The sequence below is a fragment of the Gorilla gorilla genome, chromosome 21, assembly GCF_029281585.2.
Source record: "Gorilla gorilla gorilla isolate KB3781 chromosome 21, NHGRI_mGorGor1-v2.1_pri, whole genome shotgun sequence".
Classification (NCBI taxonomy): domain Eukaryota; kingdom Metazoa; phylum Chordata; class Mammalia; order Primates; family Hominidae; genus Gorilla; species Gorilla gorilla.
This window is the reverse complement of record NC_073245.2, coordinates 64,961,682-64,975,649: the sequence shown is the minus strand read 5'-3', so window position 1 is coordinate 64,975,649 and position 13,968 is coordinate 64,961,682. Positions and strand designations below refer to the sequence as shown.

Sequence of the window (13,968 nt, the reverse complement as noted above, 5' to 3'; positions counted from 1 at the left end):
GCTACTATGTGTCTCTGTGTGTATACAGATATACATATACACATATATGCATTTTTTTTCATTTCTCCCTGGTCTTAGCCTGTGATCTACTTAGATCTAGTAAAAAATCCACTGTGGAGACATGATAGGAATTAACAATATCATGTGAATTTCAGTGGTCTTAAATTAGACAGCTCTTAGAATGCCAGGATCCAAGTCCTTTGATTTTATAGAACTGACAACTTCTTCACAGCACTTTCGTCAGGCAGACTCTACAACAATTAAATAAGAACAAAAGGCTTCTAGTACTGACATTACTGCAAATATATATATATATGTAGATATATATATATATGATGAACAGTTAATTTTCTCCCTTTACAAATTCCACTAATAGTCTGAGCTGTAGCCTCAATTCTCTCATCCTTTGTACAAATTCAGACCTTGTGATAATGGAGGAGTTGGATTTATCTCTTTTTTTTAAGTGATTTTCCCAAATGGACAAAGGAGTTTGACATATGAAAACAGAAGATTGTTTTGTTTTCAACAGAAACTAATAAGAAATCTGTTTTTTAAAGTCATCAGCATTGAATAAGAAACACTGCATTTATTCATTCATTTTTTCTTTTCTTTTTTTTTTTTAATTTTTTGAGACGGAGTCTTGCTCTGTCACCCAGGCTGGAGTGCAGTAGCGCAACCTCGGCTGACAATAACCTCCACCTCCCAGGTTCAAGAGATTCTCCTACCTCAGCCTCCAGAGTAGCTGGGATTACAGGTGGGCACCACCATGCCTGGCTAACTTTTGTATTTTTAGTATAGATGAGGTTTCACCATGTTGGCCAGGCTGGTCTCGAATTCCTGACTTCAGGTGATCCGCCCACCTCGGCCTCCCAAAGTGCTGGGATAACAGGTGTGAGCAACTGCACCCGGCCTCATTCAGTTTTTCATTCGTTCATCCAGGCACTAAGAATACACAGCAGGGAATGAGGCACATCGTCTACCCTCCTGGGTAGAGACTGTTTCACTCTGGAGCAACGGGATTGCTTTGTTGCAAGAGCCCATGAAGTGCTTCATGAGTTTGCGTCTCTTGTCCATTGGGAGAATGCAAAGAAGAATAAGAGTCATTGGGATGAGTTGGAGATGTTTTATACACCTGTTGTCCAAAGGGTGGTAAATGTATCCCTCTAGGACACAACACTGTTTTAGGTGGTATACAGATGTATACTTTCAAAATTTTATTATTTATTTATTTTTATCAATGCAGACCTTATATGTGGATTTTTCATTACTAATTACTATTTTCTTTTAACATGGATTCTTAAGTTGTTTAAAATAGAGTCTGTGAAAAATAATTAGTCAAAAAATAATATAGGTGGTTCGTGGACCAGCAATATTTACTGGAAGTGACTCAAGTGGCAAACACTATTTTATGTCCTTTCAGGTACCCCAAGAAGACTCTTGCCTACCTGAATTCCTCCTGGCTTGTTGCTTTGGGGCTGAGATTTCTTTCATCACAGAATTCTTTGGCAGATGTTGCAGAATAAGATATAAGAGCAAATAGCCTTGGGGAAAAAAGTACATTGGTTCATGGTAATACAAAAGCGTAAGTCAACGACGTGGGTCTTTCTGACATTTTGTTAGGGGACACCCATAGAGATGGGAAAAGTGTCTGTGAAGGGGTCAAAGGGTGAGGAGAGGTGGGGTGGGGGAAGGCTGTATAAAGCTTCATGGATTAGGGTGCATTGAGCCAGATATGCATCAGCACTGATTGGCAGGGTCCTCAAATCACATAGTGATGTTTAGAGCAGCAAAAAGAAACAAGGACATTCCCGGTTCTCTGTGGAGGACAAAGTGCTTAATGCATTTCATTCAGTCTTCCAAAGAAATAAAACCATGGGGTGGTATTGTCCCAATCCACATTGTACATTTGAGGACATAAATGCTCAGAGGTGTGAAGTAACTTGCCCAAAGCTATTATTTGGCCAAGCCAAACTGGGACCCAAGTCTAAGTCCTCTAGTTACTCGTCCATTCTGTCCTCTTTTCTATTTATGTTCTGTTTTCCAGAAATACAGCAAGAAAAAGTATGAAAATAGAAACAGAATGTACCTCCTTCTAATTCCTTTCCTAGTGATCACTGCTGTTACCCTTTTAGTGTTATTTTTGTCAGGAGCTTTTACCAGGCTAACAAAATAAAGCTTGACAGACAGACAAGTGGACAACCCAATTTCAGGACATCTTCTTTGTGTTTTCTTTTTCCTTTTTTTTTTCTTTTTAAACATAACTACATTTATATTCAGGATATCTTTCTATGCTCATACTTCAGTTGCACCTCATTTGGAGGTTTTAGCAAAAGAATATTTCACTCTATGGGTGTGCCATTACACAGGAGCCAGTCCCATTGAAGGACATTTAGGCGTTTTCAGATTTTTTTCCATCCAAGCAATAATGCAGTGACCTTCCTCATACATATCTCTCTCCACATTTACATAAGGGTTTAGGTAGAATTCATTTCAGTCCATGGATTTGCTAGATTGGAGTATACGAACACTTTTAATTTTTAGTTTTGATGCATATTGGCAAATTGCAATAAAACCAGCATGAATTGCATGAACCAGCAACAACTCAAAAAGATATTTTTAAATGAAATAAAATACAGCAAATCAAATGCAAACAGGAAAAAATAATAGCAAGTAGCACTTACCCAACACTCCATAGTTTGCAAAATACTTCCAATACTTTCCAGTGAATCTTTTCACTTGATCTTATTGTTGAAGGAATTCTTCCTGAACCTCAGCTCCCCAAGTGAGGTACGAGGCCACAGTGTTGAAATTTCTGTTGAATATCAGGCCTCTATCCCCTGCCCTGCCTATGGCAAAACTGTTATGTTTAACGACATGGTTATTTGTATCCTTCGGGGAAAATTATGAGGCCTCACATATACAGAAGAGCAGGCAGCTCTGACTGGCAACATTGTGTGTGTGTGTGTTTGTGTGTGTGTGTGGGTGTGTGGGTGTACATGCACATGTGTGTTCCATATTCAGCACTTTGAAGGATCATGTATTTGAACTCCAATTGCTTTACCAAAAGCCAAGTTGTATTGCAAAAATATGACAAAATTTGTATTATCGGCCTCACTTACTCGGGAATGATAAATCATCAAACTGAAGCAATGTGGATAATTAGGCTGTTTATATTTGTGTGTATGGTGCAGTTTTTGTTTGTATTTATTCTTCTCCTTTTTTTTCTATCCCCACTCTTCCCCCAGTCAGTCCATCCCTACCTTCTTTAAAGGAATTGGATACATATGATTTAATTTAGGGGCTACTGGATCTCTTTGCTATTCTAGAACAGTCCACAGATCAGCAGCATTGACATCCACCTGGAAGCCTGTTAGAAATGCGGAACCCCAGGCCCCATCCCCAGACCCACTAAATCAGAATCTGCATTTTAACAGGATCCCAGGCGACTCATGTGCGCATTAAAGTTTGAGAAGCCCTGCTGAAAACCTTTCCTCCATTCACCCAAGATAGAAAATTGATTTTTAAAATATAATAATAACAAAATAAAGAACCAAACCCCAGCCAGGACCTGTGCTAACCTGCGTTGACAAAGGCAGCGAAAAACGAAGGAAGGGAAAGAGAGAAGAACAAAAGGGCTAATTATTTACTCATCGGAACACGTAGATCTTATTTCAAAGAACGCTGTGAAAATATTCTTTTCCTATTCCTGTTTTAAGCGCCCATGTTTTCTATTTCTTAGGAAAAGGGGCTAAAAGCTAGAACACCATATATTTTGTATAGGTAGGGTTTTAATACGCTTCAGAAACCCCAGTGCCTAATGAAAGCCTTTTAAGTAAATCTCACGAAGCTCTAATCTCGAAGAGCTTCCCATGTTCTTCTCTGCTGTTCTTATTTAATTTTTAATAAGAACAATTCCACGCAGCTCGAAAGCACGGCTCAATTAAGAAATATTCCTACCAGGCATCTTTGAAATCTTACAGCATTCTCTTCCTTCTGTTTCCTCATGACCCTCAATTTGGTTGTATCGAGAGGTTTGTGGAGAGGAGGGGAAAAACGAAGCTTATTTTTTAATTGCAAGTTCAATTTCACACTGTTCTTTATGAGATGGCAAGACCAGTTTTCAAAGACAGAAAGGGAACTCATGTAACTGCTGCCAGAAGGCTACAGTGGAATATCTTAGTATCCTATTTTGAAATTTCAAGTGGCATCTTTGATCTGATTCCTTAGGCATTAGATATCCTTGAAGTTATATTGAGGTCATGAGAAATAATTTTGAAAGAAACAATTGTGTCTAAATCATAGAACCCCAACCTCAAGTATTTTAAAGTAATCTAAACTTAACTCCCTTATAATGTTGTATGGTTTATAACAGGAGAATTATTACTTAGTTCTTCCTAGTAAAATTTACTTTGCATTAATGTGTCCTTTCTAAAGAACAGTTTCTAGAGATTTAAATCTAGCCACAAATTTTCACTAGCTACTCCTATTTTTCAGCTGAGAATTCATGTTGACACCTATATCTGCATATCTAATATATCAAAACACATACATGCTTGCATATGTATGTGTGTATAAGACAACCACCACCAATGGTGTTGCCCATATTGGTTAATTTCAAAAGCAGAAAAATATAATTGCAAATGTACAAAATTATGCATTCTTGTTTTTGTTTGTTTGTTTGTTTGTTTGTTTTTGATACAGAGTCTCTCTCTGTCACCCAGGCTGGAGTGCAGTGGCACGATCTCGGCTCACTGCAACCTCTGCCTCCCGGGTTCACGCCATTCTCCTGCTTCAGCCTCCCGAGTAGCTGGGACTACAGCTGTCCGCCACCACGCCCAGCTAATTTTTTGTATTTTTTAGTAGAAACGGGGTTTCACCGTGTTAGCCAGGATGATCTCGATCTGACCTCGTTATCCACCCACCTCGGCCTCCCAAAGTGCTGGAATTACAGGTGTTAGCCACCGCACTCAGCCGCATTCATTATTTTTATTTGTAACCTCCTCACTGCCTAAAATGTGAGGTAGTTCACTAAATTAAGCATAATACAAATGAGACAATCATATATAGAATCATGACAGAGAGAGAAAGAACAGCAATAAGACATTATTATACATCAGAGCTACAGCAACACTGACCATTGAATGTAACTTTGCCTTTCCTAGTTGTCGAGACAAAAAGGAAAACCTGTTGAACTACGTCTCTCCCTGTATCATAGGAGAAAATGTACAAATACACCAAAAGTAAAATTTTCATGGCCACAAAGAGATTTTCATCTGAAGATCATATGGATCTAAGGATCAAGTTTATTTAATGCAAAAAAAAAGCTTTTCCATCTGAAAGGGAGATTCACATATTCTAAAGGTGGGGCTCATATTTTGCTCAAGAAGGACACTGGATTTGTTCAAACGCTTGGATGAACAAGGAGTGTCCCAAGTTCTCAGTCTCCAGATCATGTAACCTGCAAGGGATGAATTAGAAACAAGTTTTTCCAAATCATAAAATAATTTTCTGCACGCGATGAGAATAATTTTCATGGAATGAGATCTAAGGGATCCCATTTTAGGGATCTCAAGAAACCTAACAGCCAATGTCTTCAAATATGGCTGTACAAAAGACAAAATACAGCAATATTGGTTTCTATTTGAACAATCTTGATGATAATAACTTAGAAAGGGGATTTCAACAGGTAGATGAGATAATGCTGCCCAAAGTAACAGAGTTCACTATAAGGATGGAAGTCAGAGATCTTGTTGGCTCAAAACGTTCAATGTCCCTCCCAACCATCAGACATCCCTAGCAAATTCATCAAGGTTATATCTCAGATTAGCCCAACTGCTAATATTCCATTTGACTTCTCTGGAGATTCAGTATCTTTAGAAACCAAATGTCTTAAACTAAAAATTAACATCCTACCATACAAATTTAGGAGCTTGCAAGTTTATTTAACTCAGTCATAAAGGATGTTTTTAAAAATAAATTTATTAGGATATAATGTATGCAACATAAAAATTTATTCATTTCAATGATATTTAGTAAATTTAAGAAGTTGTGCAACTATCACAATAATCCACTATAGAATATTTCATCACTCCAAAAAGATCATGTAGTTAATTTTTTCACCCTCAAATCTAGGCACTAATCTATTTTCTGTTTTTATGAATTTGGTTTTTTGCCATTTTATATAAATGGAATTACACAGAACGTGGTCTTTTGTGTCTGGCTCCTTTCACTTAGCATAATGTTTTGGAGATTTATTCATGTTGGAGTATGTATCAGGACTTCAGTCCTTTTTATTGATAAATACTTTTCCATTGTGTGGGTATATCACATTTTATCTATCCATGCATCATTTCATAGACATTTGGGTTGTTTCTAATTTTAGCCACAAAAACAGCTTTCCCATCTGAAGGGGAGACTCACAGATTCTAAAGGTGGGGCTCATATTTTGCTCAAAAAGGACACTGGATTTGTTCAAATGCTTGGATGAACAAGGAGCATCCCAAGTTCTCAGTCTCCAGATGATGTAACCTGCAAGAGATGAATTAGAAACAAGTTTTGAGAAATCATAAAACAGGTTTGTGCATGCCCCTGCTTTTTATCCTTCCTCCCCTTAGTGAATTTTTTTTTTTTTTTTTTTGAGACAGCATCTCGCTCTGTTGCCAGGCTAGAGTGCAGTGGCACAATCTCGGCTCACTGCAACCTCTGCCTCCCTGGTTCAAGCGATTCTCCTGCCTCAGCCTCCCTAGTAGCTGGGCCTACACGTGCGTGCCACAGCACTTAGCTAATTTTTTGTATTTTTAGTAGAGATGGGGTTTCATCATGTTGGCCAGGATGGTCTCGATCTCTTGACCTCATGATCTGCCTGCCTCAGCCACCCAAAGTGCTGGGATTACAGGCGTGAGCCACTGCACCCGGCTGTGAAGTTTTAATAATTACAAATCTAACACTTCTTGAAGGCTTATAATATTTGAGGCTTACAGCAAGTTTACACTATTACCCAATTTAATTTTCACACTAACCCTATGAAGTATTATTTTAATAAATAAGGTATCAAGTCTTTTGGCAATTAATTATTCAAGATCATCCATCTAGGAATAGGTAATAGGGGAACTCAAAAGCTCATTATCTCACCTATAATCGTAGCACTTTCGGAGACTGAGGCAGGAGGACTGCTTGAGGCTAGGAGTTCAAGACTAGCCTGGGCAACATAGTGAGACCCCCCCCATCTCCACATAAAATTTTAAAAATTAAAAAAAAATTAGCCAGGTGTGGTGGTGCATGCCAGTGGTCCCAGCTACTCAAGAGGCTGAGGCAGGAGGGTGGCTTGAGCCCAGGTGTTTGAGGCTGCAGTGAGATATGATCCCACCACCGCACTCCCACTTGGGTGACAGAGGGCCTGTCTCAAACAAACAAAAACTTCATAATCTTACCCCAGAGCCTTAATAGCCACTGTCTCATACTGCCTCTTGACATCATAATGCAGATCTCAGCTTCTCAGGAAAGTCCCTTCCTGATCTCTTGAGTAGCTTAGAGACTCCCAGTAAGTGTTGTTTAGACCTCTGTGCTTCTTCATGACACTCACTGCACTGGTAATTTCAGATCCACATTTCCTTTCAGCCTGTCAGTTTTACAAGGACAGAGAACTGAACTTAGCTCCGTTTTCTTCTTGTTATACCCTACTCCCTGTCCCATCTTGGACTTATCTTAAGCCTTCAACAAACATGCGTTAAATACATGGGTAACTTTTTTAAACTTTTATTTTAGGTTCATGGGTACACGTGCAGGTTTGTTATATAGGTAAATTTGTGTCATGGTGGTTTGTTGTGAAGATTCTTTTGTCATCCAGGTACTAAACCTAGTACCCAATCATTACTTTTTCTGCTCTTCTCTCTCCTCCCATCCTCCATCCTCAAATAAGCCCCAGTGTGAGTTGTTCCCCTCTTTGTGTCCGTGCATTCTCATCATTTAACTCCCACTTACAAATGAGAATATGCAATATTTGGTTTTCTGTTTCTGCATTAGTTTGCTAAGGATAATGGCCTCCAGCTCCATCCATGTTCCTGCAAAGGATGTGATTGCATTCTTTTTATGGCTGTATCGTATTCCACGGTGTGTGTGTACCACATTTTCTTTATCCAGTCTATCACTGATGGGCATTTAGGTTGATTCCATGTCTTTGCTATTGTGAATAGAACTATAACGAACATATGTGTGCATGTGTCTTTATAGTAGGAGGATTTATATTCCTTTGGGTATATATCCAGTAATGAGATGGCTCAGCCCAATAGTAGTTCTGTTTTTAGCTCTTTAAGGAATAGCCACACTGCTTTCCACAGTAGTTGAACTAATTTGCACTCCCACCAACAGTGCATAAGCATTCCCTTTTCTCCACAGTCTTGCCAGTATCTGATATTTTTTGACTTTTTAATCATAGCCACTCTGACTGGCATTGTGGTTTTGATTTGCATTTCTCCAATGATCACTGATATTGAGCTTTTTTTCATATGCTTGTTGGCCACATGTATGTCTTCTTCATATGAGTAATTTTGAAAATTAAGGCAACTTCCTAGAGTTTATGCCAGGATAAGTTTGTTAGCTGCCAAGCACTTCCAAAAAGTGGCACAATATTTCCCCTTTTGTTAGAGCATTTAGTGTTGGCATTTAAATATTGGAGCATAGTTGCCAAATACAAAAAATTTAATTTCAGCTTATCTGATGATAAGCAGAGCCTTTGGAAATGAACTAACCAATGGGGTTGTTTTCTTCAGTGGGTTTGAGACAGTAAATTCATGTCATAAACCCAAGAGAAGATGCTGTCCTTTCTGGTTATTAGTTATGAATGTTTTTGTCTGCATGTCACAGAAACCTGTGTAATAGTGGCCATTTTTTTATAGGCTGAAAACCTTGGCATCCGGTAGTCCAGGCCAGTGCAGTGGCTGACAAGGTCATCAGAGGCCCAGATTCCTTCTAGCCTTTGCCTCTTCCATCAGCATGTTGGGTACCATGATGGTAAATGGCTCCTGTAACAACTTATAATGACTGAGACCAAAGTAGGATGAAACCAGAGGAGGATGGAATAGTCATGACAGCAAAAATTTTCCAAGGGTCATTGTATCTATCATTCATTCATGTAACACATATTTATTGAGAAACTACTATGTGCCAAGCACTAATCTAAGCTCCAGGGATAGGGCAGGGAAAAAAGCAACATCTCTCTGCTCTTCTGGAGGTTATGTTCTAGGCAGCCCTCAAGCAGCTCCCATACTCTGAGTGTTTATTAAGGTCTAGGCCAGGATTTCCCAATTTGTATTATTGACACTCGGGACCAGATTGTTCTTTGTTGTAGGGTCTGTCCTGTACACTGTAGAATGTTTAGCACCATCCCTGGCCTCCACTCACTAGGTGCCAGAAGCACCTGCTCCACTCCCACCCTAGCTGTGACAACCACAAGTGTCTCCAGACATTGCCAAATGTCTCCTGGGAGGCAGACTTGTCTCAGTTGAGAAGCACTGGTCAAGCATTTTTCTAAGTGTGTCACATGCGTTAGCTCATCTAACCTTTGCAACAACTCTGTGAGATAAGTATTATTAACCCCATTTCAGAGATTTAAGAAAAGGAAAAAACAAAACAAAACAAAACAAAACCTTAGCTATTGAGACACTAAATAAATTCTCCAAGGTTGCAAAGCTGGAAGCAAAGCCCACTTCTTCTCCAGTCCACCTGCTGCATAGCCTCTTACTGGGCAGGGGAACATCATGGCCACACTTAGCTGCCTGGAATTCAGGGTGGGTGACAGCATGACTGGCTGATCCTAATCCCAATCCATGCCTTCATATGTCAAATACATAAAATGCACGTTTCTGGCTTAGAAGAGTGCCTAAAACATAGGAAAAAATACTCAAGTGATAGCTACTATGGTCATTTTATTTTATTTTATTATCATCATATTTTTTTTTTTGAGATGGAGTTTTGATCTTGTTGCCCAGGCTGGAGTGCCATAGCGTGATCTTGGCTCACCACAACCTCTGCCTCCCAGGTTCAAGCAATTCTCCTGCCTTAGCCTCCTGAGTAGCTGGGATTACAGGTATGCACCACCACGCTCAGCTAATTTTGTATGTTTAGTAGAGACAGGTTTTCTCCATGTTGGTCAGACTGGTCTCAAACTCCTGACCTCAGGTGATCCACCCACCTCGGCCTCCCAAAGTGCTGGGATTACAGGCGTGAGCCACCGCACCCAGCCTACTATAGTCTTTATCATTACCTGGATCTGAGCACATTGCCACCCAAAACAAAAATGAGGTTTATTTGCAAGAGAGAAGCTTGGGCTGGATGTCATGACAAAAATGACAAATAATAGTACATTATATAATAGCATATAACAGTGTCAGCAACATCCTGTTTCCTAATGCTGGGGGATCAATTTCACGTAATAGCTCTAATAAGATATTGAAATATAAGTAAAATAGGAAGGAAAGTACGACACAGTCCTCTCTTATATCATTTGAAACTGAAATTCATCCATCATAAGAACTTAACTGCTTACTGTGAGTTTAGAAGAGATAATATGCTACAGGATTTAAGAAGCATTAAAACCCTGTGTTTTGTTCAGAGATGATTCCATTTTATTCATCTATTGTTTCTGTCCATTAAGTCAAAAATGGATGAGAGAATTATGAAGCAGAGAGGAACAAATACCATCCATAACCACTCCCGCACAAAAGGAAGGACCCATAACTGAAAACCATGCCCAAGCCAGCTTGTTATCCATAAAGACATATAAGGATTTCTTCACTCATTTAACAAATATATATACAGATATATGAAAACCAAAAAAAAATTTGAGATTGTACTCTGAGTTAGAAACAGTTCAAAATACTGATACAGCAGTAAGAAAATCAGACAAAATTCCTTCTTCTTCTAGAGTTTTCATTCTAGTACTGAGAGGCAGAAAATGAACAGATAAGGACAATACAGAGACCATATTTGCACTCAGGACAGTAAGACTCCATGACGCTTTCCCCTCCTTTCTTAAAGGGCTTTGTTCTATGGAAACAAAGGCTTAGATGAGATTGGTGAAGGCTGACAAAATGTTTCAGGTAAGATTCAACCAAAGAATGTTGATGAACCCTTTACTTTACAGATAAGAAAATTGAGTCGTAGAGAAAGGAAGCATCTTGGTCAGCGTCATACTGTGTATTAATCAGGAGTCTTTCTGATGCCAAAACAAACAAACAAAAATACTCATTCAAACTCAATCCCCCAAAAAGGGTAAATTTGGGTCTTATAACTGGCATGTCTGATGGGTAAATCTTGGTCACCAGGTAAGGTTTGATCCAGGACTTCAGATCCCATTGCTGGAACACAGACTCTTTTGCATCTCTTAGTACTGCTTTCCTCTCTGCTTCATGCTCATTGAGGTTCACTCTGCAAACTTACAAAATGACTGCTGGCAGTTCCAGGCTTACATGCTACTAGGCAGTAAAACCTAGTCTCCAAGAGCTCAGCTCTGCAGCCAGATCGACAAGTTCAAATCCCAGCTCCACCACTTGCAAGCTGTGTGGCTTCAGGCATATCTCTAACCTCTCTGTGCCTCAGTTTCCCCATCTGTGAAATGATGACAATAAAAGTACATACAAAACAGGATTGTTGTAAGGATTAAAGAGATAATTCATGTAAAAGCATGTTCTTAAAGCAATGCCTGGTAGAGAGTAAACACTCAGTAAGTGTTAGATATCATTATTGCCAGTTTTCCAATTCCAAGGGAAAGGGCTCCCTTTTCCCAATAACTCAGGCTGGGCAAGAAAGGTAATCCATCCTGCCTGGGTAATGTGCTCATTCCTCAGCCAATCACTGGAGCTGGGGTGATAGAATACCCTGATCGGCCAACTTGGGCCTGGTTCCTACTGGAGCCATGGGTACAGGAAGGTGCAGTCTGGTTTGAATCCCATGAGCTGAATGTGGGGAGAGAATAAATCTTCAAAACAAAACAGGCTGATGCCAGAAGGAGAACAAATGGATGTTGGGCTGACAAAGGAGACAGCTGTCTATTCCAGAGAAGCTTTGAGGCATGTAAGGAGCTGGGGAGTGGAAAGAGAGAGGGGGAGATATACTAAAAAACAAAGATGAAAATTACTAGTAGAGACACAGTGGGCAAAAAGGATGGAAGAGAATAGGGGGGCCACTGATCCATCAGTGCATGTCAACTCAAGCAAGGACACCCTGAGAAATGAAATTGAGTCTAACTCTGTCATCCTTTTTTAGGCTAACATTTCTGGTGTGGGGACAGGGATGTTGACTTTGTTGTTAAATTGATTCTGAGATCTTGCTATTTCTTTGCCCATTTTCAGAGACTTCATATTACACCACAGATTTCTAGTGTCTCTTCTGAATAATCAAGACATTGGGGCAAGGCATGGTGGCTCACACCTGTAATGCCAGCACTTCGGAAGTTGAGGTGGGCAGATTGCTTGAAGTCAGGAGTTCAAGACCAGCCTGGCCAACTTGGTGAAACCCCATGTCTACTAAAAATACAAAACTTAGCTGGGCGTGGTGGCATGTACCTGTATTCCCAGCTACTCAGGAGGCTGAGGCACAAGAATTGCTTGAGCCTGGGACGCAAATGTTGCAGTAAGCCACTATCAAGCCTGGGTGACAGAGCAAGACTATGTACCAAACACACAAAAAAAAAAAACAAAAAAAGACATTGAGCATTCTGGGGACTGAATTCCCACATGGCAATGAATGAAGGTGAGTTGCTTTTTTGGACAAAGCTGGTACATTCTAGTTCCTTGACATGAAAAATGTGGCCCATGCACCAGCACAAGCATCATCTGGGAGCTTGTTAGAAAGGCAGAATCCCAAGCCCCATACCAGACCCTCTGAATGAGAATGAACAATATTCCCAGGGGATTCAAATGCATACTCAAATGCAAGACGCCCTGTGCCAGTTCATCACAGCCCCCATATGGGTCATGCCAACTTATCTCATTGAAGGTCAGGACCAGAACTAGGATATGGCAAGAGAATTATGGAGGGCATAAAATTCATGGAGGCCCTCATTCCCAGTGTCTTGCAAGTGGCTCCTTGTTAGGGTTGTGGAAATACAGAATGAAAACTTGGACAACCCTGAGAGCACACAGCTTCCTTTTTTTTTTTTTTTTTTTTTTGATGGAGTCTTGCTCTATCACCAGGCTGGAGTGTGCAGTGGCATGATCTCAGCTCACTGCAATCTCCACCTCCTGGGTTCAAGCGATTCTCCTGCCTCAGCCTCCTGAGTAGCTGGGACTATAGGCACGCACCACCACACCCAGCTAATTTTTGTATTTTTAGTAGAGACGTGGTTTCACCATGTTGGCCAGGACGGTCTCGATCTCTTGACCTCGTGATCCACCCGCCTCGGCCTCCCAAAGTGCTGGATTGCAGGTGCAAGCCACCCTGCCTGGCCGTGCACAGCTTCTTAAATGCTGTACCCTAGACGTAGCTCTTGCCTGACTCTAGTCCTGGTCCTGCTGAAGATGTTCAATTTACTGTCAATATCCCATTTATATAGTATTAGGACTAGACAGGAGCACAGAAAAATCTAGTACAACTCCTGATTTTTGCAATTGGAAATGTAAACTAAAAAAGAGAGTACAACTGGCCCAGAGTTGAGCTTCTGATTAGTAGCAGAACAAAGAAGAAAATTCAGTCTCCTATTGCTAGGGCCCAGGAAGCTTTCCCCACAAAATCACACCTGCCTCTCTTCCAACTTGGCCGTAGGTCTTGGATAAGTTTATACTAAAGGGGATGAGGTCTTGCAAGTAGATTAAGGATCACGGAAGGCAAGATTTTCTAATTCCTTTATTAACAAATCATTACAAATGATCACCTATCAATAAATAACTTGGTTGCCTAGGCAACATGGATATACTTAAAGGAACTTGAAAGTACATTCTCTTTTACTTGATGAGAAAATCAATTTTTAAAATA

General features: G+C 40.1%; 1 long non-coding RNA gene across 1 annotated transcript in view; it reads right to left on the bottom strand.

The window, feature by feature from the left end:
* Positions 1-5,286: 5,286 nt before the first annotated feature.
* LOC129529048 (uncharacterized) overlaps positions 5,287-13,968 on the bottom strand; it is a 30,459-nt gene continuing 21,777 nt past the window's right edge. Inside the window, exons 7-9 of the long non-coding RNA XR_010132299.1 lie at positions 11,437-11,604; positions 7,431-7,618; positions 5,287-6,528 (exon numbers count right to left, since the gene is read on the bottom strand). This is a non-coding gene — a long non-coding RNA (uncharacterized lncRNA). The remainder of the gene's footprint in view (positions 6,529-7,430; positions 7,619-11,436; positions 11,605-13,968) is intronic.